The 7,633-nt window shown below is 41.5% G+C and overlaps 1 long non-coding RNA gene across 2 annotated transcripts; it reads left to right on the top strand.

Annotated features, from left to right (window-relative positions):
* The first annotated feature begins 302 nt into the window (after positions 1-302).
* Positions 303-757, top strand: LOC110489123 (uncharacterized). 2 transcript variants are annotated; one of them, XR_016490380.1, is made up of 3 exons: positions 303-409; positions 484-549; positions 643-757. It is a non-coding gene; the product is annotated as an uncharacterized LOC110489123 (long non-coding RNA). The 2 variants fall into 2 exon arrangements; XR_016490379.1 differs by having other exon boundaries at positions 484-542; positions 643-683.
* The last annotated feature ends 6,876 nt before the right edge of the window (positions 758-7,633 follow it).

Below are 7,633 nucleotides of genomic sequence, written 5' to 3'. Positions count from 1 at the left end.
TTTTTCCCATCTACCTAAAGATTGTAACCTTCCACATTCAAAAGACCTATTCAATTCATACTTTACAGCTTACTTGCACGCAACAAAAATGGACGGTTAAACCACATATATAGAACACTGTTTAATATTGATGGGTTAAACCACCACAATACTGCCGCTGAGCAGACATTTCTATCTAATCAGCTCGTGTAATAAAGCAATTTGCCTAATGGTTGAGTAAATTAAATGTTTGGGTTTGGTTTCCATGGCAACCAGCTGTCCGTAATTAGTTAATCAGGACAGGCAAGGGTTGAGGCTCAGAGTGGCTACATATGTCAAGAGGTTGTAAGGTACTTGAATCATTTGGTCATCAGGTAGTTTGTGTCCATACCACAGAAACAATGCATCGAGCTCTGCCCATATATCTAAGGTAAAACTTGTGGCTCTTGAAAAATGTTTATCTTATTAGATCATGTATTTCTATTGAATTTCTTTCTCTTGCAGTGTCTTTTTGATTAGCTCTGTCTTTGCTGGAGGTTCCTGGTGTGCCAACACGGCAAGAGGTACTCTGTGCGTGTCCTAAATGTTGTCGCTTAATGCCATATTTTGGCTTAAGATACATAAACTAACATTTTCTGTTTTGTTGCTGTCTTTTCACTTTAGCCCGAGCAGCTGCCCTGGGTTTGGACCTCCCTAGGACCCAGTTTGTCCCTTACCATCTTCGACCAACACGCCATAGAAGTTTTGATCCCATAAAAACTCACTATGAAAATAATTATGGCCCCAAAGAGGCTGAGTTTGAGCCTATCCTTCCGCACAACGGTGAAATCCAAGGGGATGGATATCCAAATGACTGGGCCTATGGACAAGTCTTCCCCAGAGGCTTTCAACCCAAACCGTCTACACTAAACCATCACGGTTCTGATCTCAGTTTGGCTGACTCCTCTGTCAGCCATTCTGTCTACACTCAAAAGGGACAATTTGTTAGCAGCCACAAGCTCAACTTTGAGCAGGTCAAGAATTCTGTGCCTCGATCAAATGTAATGGTAGCCCCTAGTCAGTTTGAGTACTCAGAGAAAGTGGACAATCGAGGCTACTATAAGCCTGTTGTCGTTCAGCCTGTCACCAGCAGACGTACAACAGCCCAGAGTGTGGTTTCACGACACCAGAGCAGAGGTGCTGTACCGTATGGAAAAAGTATCCTGTGGTCATGGCCACAGTAGACTTTTCCTCTAAATCTGCTCCACCATCCCAGAGTGGACTCATCAGCCGTCGAGCTAAGAAAATTCTGATCCCAGGGCATGGTGCTGTCCATTCTGTGATCAAAGAGCTGAAATATGAAGCAGTGTAAGTGTCAGAAAAAACAGGGATCCGGTTGGTTAAGATCCTAACGGACAAACTTTCCTTTGCAAACTACCTTTGTCTGAGGAGCCAACCATACCATTGGTGAGCAAATCGGTGACCTTGTGCACTTTTTAAGGGCAAAACATGTAAGTTGTGTTTGTAATCCAGTACATTTACTTATCTATGACCTCACTGTCCCCCCCCCCCCCCCCCCCCCACTGTCCAGTGTTTATCTTTCAAATAAAATGTCCATTATGTTTTGAGATATGTTTTTTTTTATTACTAGGAAAAATTTAACTGCTAGACCAAGTAAAGACTAACAATTTGCTACATTTATAGAAGTTTGGTGTAAGACAAATTATCCAGCAGTAAGCGATGCACCAGAAGTGTAGTTTAAAATATACACTTTGAACAGAAATAAGATGTCCTTTTGAAAAATTGTTCAGTTTGCTTGTGAGCTTCAACTTTTGATCACCTTAAGTGATTGTGTCCCTGTAAACCAATAGAAACTCAACCAGAGATCATATCCAATCCTAAATACCTACTCCAAAGATGGTGGATAAATTAAATTGGTTAACTCAAGCTGTTTAAAAATATTCCTCTAAGTGGGTGTTCCCTCTCTCGTGTGAGCATGCTTTCCTATGTGAGCTTACAGTTTCTCCATATCAGAGCCCCACAGTGGAGGTGGCATAAGACCCATGTATATCTCTGTTGGACAAGGTGACTTTTATCAATCTATTCGGCTCTATTTAATTATTTGATCATGCTAATTAGCATCAAAGTAGACATGCAAAACTACAAGTCCCTGCAAGCTCATGCACGTCATCTCTAGCTGACATCTTTGCTAACAGCTATTGTTTCAATTTAAAACTTGCACAATACAGTTCATAGAATTGTCCATTTAAAGAAATGTAGCCAATTTATTCTTTACTACATTTAGATACAATGGTGTAAAAATACTATAAAGTACTACTTAAGTTGTGTTTTGGGGAATCTGTACTTTATATTTTTGACAATTTATTTTATTTCATTACATTCCTGACGAAAATAATGTACTTTTTACTCCATACATTTTCCCTGACATCCAAAAGTACTCATTCGATTTTGAATGCTTAGCAGGACTGGAAAATGGTCCAATTCATGCACTTCTTCTAATCTGGTCGCCTCACTATACACATATGCTTCATTTGTAAATTGTGTTTAAGTGTGTTAGAGTGCCCCCGGCTATCCATACATTTTAAAAAAAATCTAATACTGTGGTGTCTGGTTTGCTTAATATAAGGAATTTGAAATGATTTTTACTTTTGATACTTAAGTATATTTAAGTAATTACATATACTTTTAATACTTAAGTATATTTAAAACCAAATACTTTGACTTTTACTCAAGTAGTATTTTACTGGGTAGGCTTTTACTTGAGTAATTTTCTATTAAGGTATCTTTACTTTTACTCAAGTATGGAAACTGGGTACTTTTTCCACCACTGATTAAATAGTTAATCCAGAGATTCTTACCTTTTCCTCGATTTGGCAGTCTCGTGTAAATCATCAATGCATTTGTAGTTCTTTCTGATAGCGTATTAGCAGCTAATTAGCATTATCTTTTGGGGGGATAAACGCAGGTGAATAAATTGCTAAAAGTCACCTTGTCCTAAACTTATAGAGATTTACATGGTTATCAAAATGTCACGGCCAGGGTAAGCCTACACTAAACACAGCTTTTATTTTAAGTGTTTCTAAAATCCCCTATGGGAAAATTGAATGTTGGAAAAACGATTGGAACCATTTCCCTATTTGACCGCTAGGTTTTATGGTTAATATGACTCATACTGTACTACTCTATATCTGGCATGCTCACATGAGCGAGGGAACAGCTGGCTCTGGTCTACTTATTGTCCCCAAAGTTGCCAGGATATCATGTGCATCACAGTATATCTGTACACTCGTAACAAGCCAAGCAGTACAAAACTTCTATTAGATCAAATAAGTGACACTTATCAAAATATAAATATTTTTATCTTGACTAAATTCAACTCTCATTTCCCCCCATACAAAAAACTCCTCACTTGCTTAATAATTAATGATCTGCTTAATGTGGGCAGAATTTGAGCAGAGTACATCCTCTCTCTTAGCCTCTTCCTCTCTGCCTACACTTCATTAATCTCAAATGTATTTGCTGTAGGACTCACATCTACTGTTAAATGTGTCCAACCTTACTGATCTCAGAATGCTCGATGCTACCAGAGTGCCATCTATTGGTGCAAGCAAGCTGGTGTCATATTCGATTACACTGCTGTCCAACCAGTACTGTGAATCAAACATATTACCCTTGGCAAATACCATAATGTCAGTCTCTTGCTTTACCAACAGGATTGTGATGTTAATTTCACCAAGTAGACTTGATCTTTCAAAGGCTCAAGGTTTGTTTTCTGACTTTTAACATTTGAACAAAGGCATACATTAATTTGCTTTACAGAGTTCTTCAGAAATATCTTATGGGATTTCAAGATGTTTGGATTCACTGCATAGGCATTTTACAAGATGTTAAAGGGACATGACACTCCAAAATCAAACCTTGCCACTTTTTTTCAGACCTTAAATGTGTACTTCTGTTAATATAAGTCCACTTCCCACTGGCCATATGTTTAGTAGATCCAGGACAGTATAGTGACATTAAGGACAATATACAGTATGAACATTTATTTCTGCCATTTTGAATGGAGAGCAGGCATGAGAAACACAATTGAATTTGCCATTGGTGTGATTAATTAAAGCAAGACTTTCATTCCCTTTGCCTTCAGTGAAAGGACCTCACACATCACTCCCAGCTTTCATCTCTCCCTGAAAAGCAGTTTGAGGAGTGCAAAGAAGGAGAGACAGATAAGGTTACACTGAACGCGCCATAAATCAATCTCAGGCGCGCAAAGAGAGCCAGCTATGAACACTCGTCCAGAACGCAAATAGGAAAGTAAGTGACAGAACAAAGTGAAGCAATTAACTGGGTTTTTAAAGGAGGGGTGGGCAGGAGAGTGTGGTCATACATCATTTGTCAAATGGGTGGTGTGTGGGCAGGTGTGAAGGGGTGAGGGACCTGTCATCCACTAGGTGGGATGACTAAGTGAAAAACACCTGGTGAAGGTTCACCTGGCTTGGAGTTATCAAATATAATGCATTTGTATAGCCCTTCTTACATCAGCTGATATCTCAAAGTGCTGTACAGAAACCCAGCCTAAAACCCCAAATAGCAAGTAATGCAGGTGTAGAAGCACGGTGGCTAGGAAAAACTCCCTAGAAAGGCCAAACACCTAGGAAGAAAACTAGTGAGGAACCAGGCTATGAGGGGTGACCAGTCCTCTTCTGGCTGTGCCAGCTGGAGATTATAACAGAACATGGCCAAGATGTTCAAATGTTCATAAATGACCAGCATGGTCGAATAATAATAATCACAGTAGTTGTCGAGGGTGCAGCAAGTCAGCACCTCAGGAGTAAATGTAAGTTGGCTTTTCATAGCCGATCATTAAGAGTATCTCTACCACTCCTGCTGTCTCTAGAGAGTTGAAAACAGCAGGTCTGGGACAGGTAGCACGTCCGGTGAACAGGTCAGGGTAACATAGCCGCAGGCAGAACAGTTGAAACTGGAGCAGCAGCACGGCCAGGTGGACTGGGGACAGCAAGTAGTCATCATGCCAGGTAGTCCTGAGGCATGGTCCTAGGGCTCAGGTCCTCAGAGAGAGAGAGAAAGAGAGAATTAGAGAGAGCATACTTACATCCTTTATCATCTCTGCACCCAGAGCCAAATATTTTGTGAGCTGGCCAGTTACTCCATGTTAAGGCTCTCCTGGGAGACTATGTTCTTAATTGTACCGACAATATTTAGACGGGTAATTTGGTTGTCACTCACAATATTATCTCACCAAACTTCTGTACCTGTACCTTTCATGTAATCTTAACCTATCATACATGTTGGTTCATAGACTTCACTTTCTCTAAGAAAATGAATCATCAACTACTAATTGTCTAATCTCACAGCGAAATTAGTGCCACACAGTATCTACTATATGACACCACCAGTATGCTTCTGTTTCTTCTCAATCAATGAATTAATGACCCGGTTCCTTCATACAGCACAGGGAGAGACTACATTGGGGCTGTTGGAGCCAACCTCTGCCTAACCTGAGTGAGGCTAATTAAGCACACTTGTTTCACAAACACGACAAACACTCTTTTATTAGTACTGTGACTCACTCTCAAACACCATGTGACTCATGCTTCAGGGGAGCCCTCAGTGTGTGTGTGTGTGTGCTTCAAGGTGTGTTTGTGTGTGTGCTTCAAGGTGTGTTTGTGTGTATGTATTTCCAGGAAGGTAGCAGGCTCTCCAAGCCCTCCAGTGGAGCACCTCTCATCCCCATAACTAGGGAAAGGAAAGGACAACATTATAGACGGAGCTTGTTATGTAAAGGATGTTGTTTATTTACTCTGGGCAGGCACACGAGTGGACATAGCCTGAGAGATGGAGGCTGCGTCCCAAATGGTATCCTCTTCCTTATGAAGTGAAATACTTTTGACCAGAGCCTCATGGGACCTGGTCAAAAGTACTGCGTTATATCGAAAATCAGGTGCCATTTGGACACTGGCGGAATTTATATGGGCCATATACACTGAGTATACCAAACAACTAGGAACACCTTCCTAATATTGAGTTGCAGCCCCTCCCCCACTCACATCTCCCCCTTTTGCCCTCAGAACAGCCTCAATTCGCCGGGGCATGGACTCTACAAGGTGTTGAAAGCATTGCACAGGGATAATGGCTCATTTTGACTAACGCTTACCACAGTTGTGTCAACTTGGCTGGATGTCGTTTAGGTGGTGGACCATTCTTGATACACACGTGAAACTGTTGAGAGTGAAGAACTCAGCAGCATTGCAGTTCTTGACACACACTGGTGCACCTGGCACCTTCTACCATACCCCATTCAAATGCACTTACATTTTATGTCCAGCCCATTCACCCTCTTAATGGCACACATATACAATCCATGTCTCAATTGTCTCAAGGCTTAAATATCCTTCTTTAACCTGTCTCCTTCATCTACACTGATTGAAGTGGATTTAACAAGTGACATCAATAAGGGAAAATAGCTTTCACCTGGATTCACCTGCTCAGTCTGTCATGGAAAGAGCAGGTGTTCTTAATGTTTTGTATACTCAGTATATCATTATATTCCAGCTACCCTCTTCAAGTTGTTGGTCTCTACTCATCATTTTGAAGAGAGCGGTCCAGTTTGAAGCTGGGAAAGTGAAGTTCAGGTCTGGCACATTGTCAGCATTGGTGTACTCATCAAGAGGTGAAAGCTCAAGTGTGTGTGTGTGTGTGTGTGTGTGTCCAACCATCCATCCCTGTGTGCGTGCAAGCATTACTTTATACAGTATGTGGTCTATATCAGGCCTTTTGTTCACCTATAGGTACACAACTGGGAGCCAAGGTGAGACTGTGAGATGGAGAAATGCTGAAACAATGAGATGGAGGTGTGATGTGCCACACCCAGTATAAATCTGGTTCGCCCCTAGTTTCTTCACCCTCCTCCTCTATACAGCAAAAATACAATTTGGCCTGTTTCTATTTCCATGTTTTTTATCTGAACATTTGAAGTCAGTTTTGCATTGTAATCAGTCATTGTTGCTCTGGTTTTGGGCAACATTCTCTAACATAGTTGACTCTTTGAATGCGCCTTGTCTTTCCTGGAACATGTCGACAAACCCTCAAACACCTCTTCAAACGTAATTATCTTCTTAACACGCAATCCCAGGAGGCACAGTGTGGTTAATAAGACTGTGGTTATCCCCTCTATCCCCAATCCATCCCTCACTCCCTACCTCCCTCGTCCCTTCTTTCCTCTTGTCCTCCCTCCCACAGCAGCCTCTCTCTGTGAGCCCAATAGGCTGCCAGCGCCACTGACCTGTGGTAAGGGGGAAATCAATAGTCAATTCCATTTTGCGGCCCAGCGTTTGACAGGTACTAGATACGAGTGGATTGGATGCATGTAAGGAGCAGGACCGTGAGTCTGAGCCTGTCTGACCCTCCCTCCCTCTCTCTCACCCTCCCCTATGAAGTGCATGCAGCCACAGTCCTGTTTCCTCTAACTACTGCCAGTTCAAAAACACTATGCCAGCCAAGCAGCAGGGGGCGGGGGGACAAAATATGTTTTGATGTCAAACAAGTGAATCACATATTGTAGTTGTTGGATAGTAAAAATGTATAGGTAAATCCATGAGGGGAGCTTCACATGTGTATGGGTTTATCTTGAATACAT

The sequence above is a fragment of the Oncorhynchus mykiss genome, chromosome 2 (assembly GCF_057628025.1).
Source record: "Oncorhynchus mykiss isolate SJ-2025 chromosome 2, ASM5762802v1, whole genome shotgun sequence".
Taxonomy (NCBI): Eukaryota; Metazoa; Chordata; class Actinopteri; order Salmoniformes; family Salmonidae; genus Oncorhynchus; species Oncorhynchus mykiss.
The sequence above is the reverse complement of the archived record's forward strand: the minus strand, read 5'-3'. Positions and strand labels throughout refer to the sequence as shown.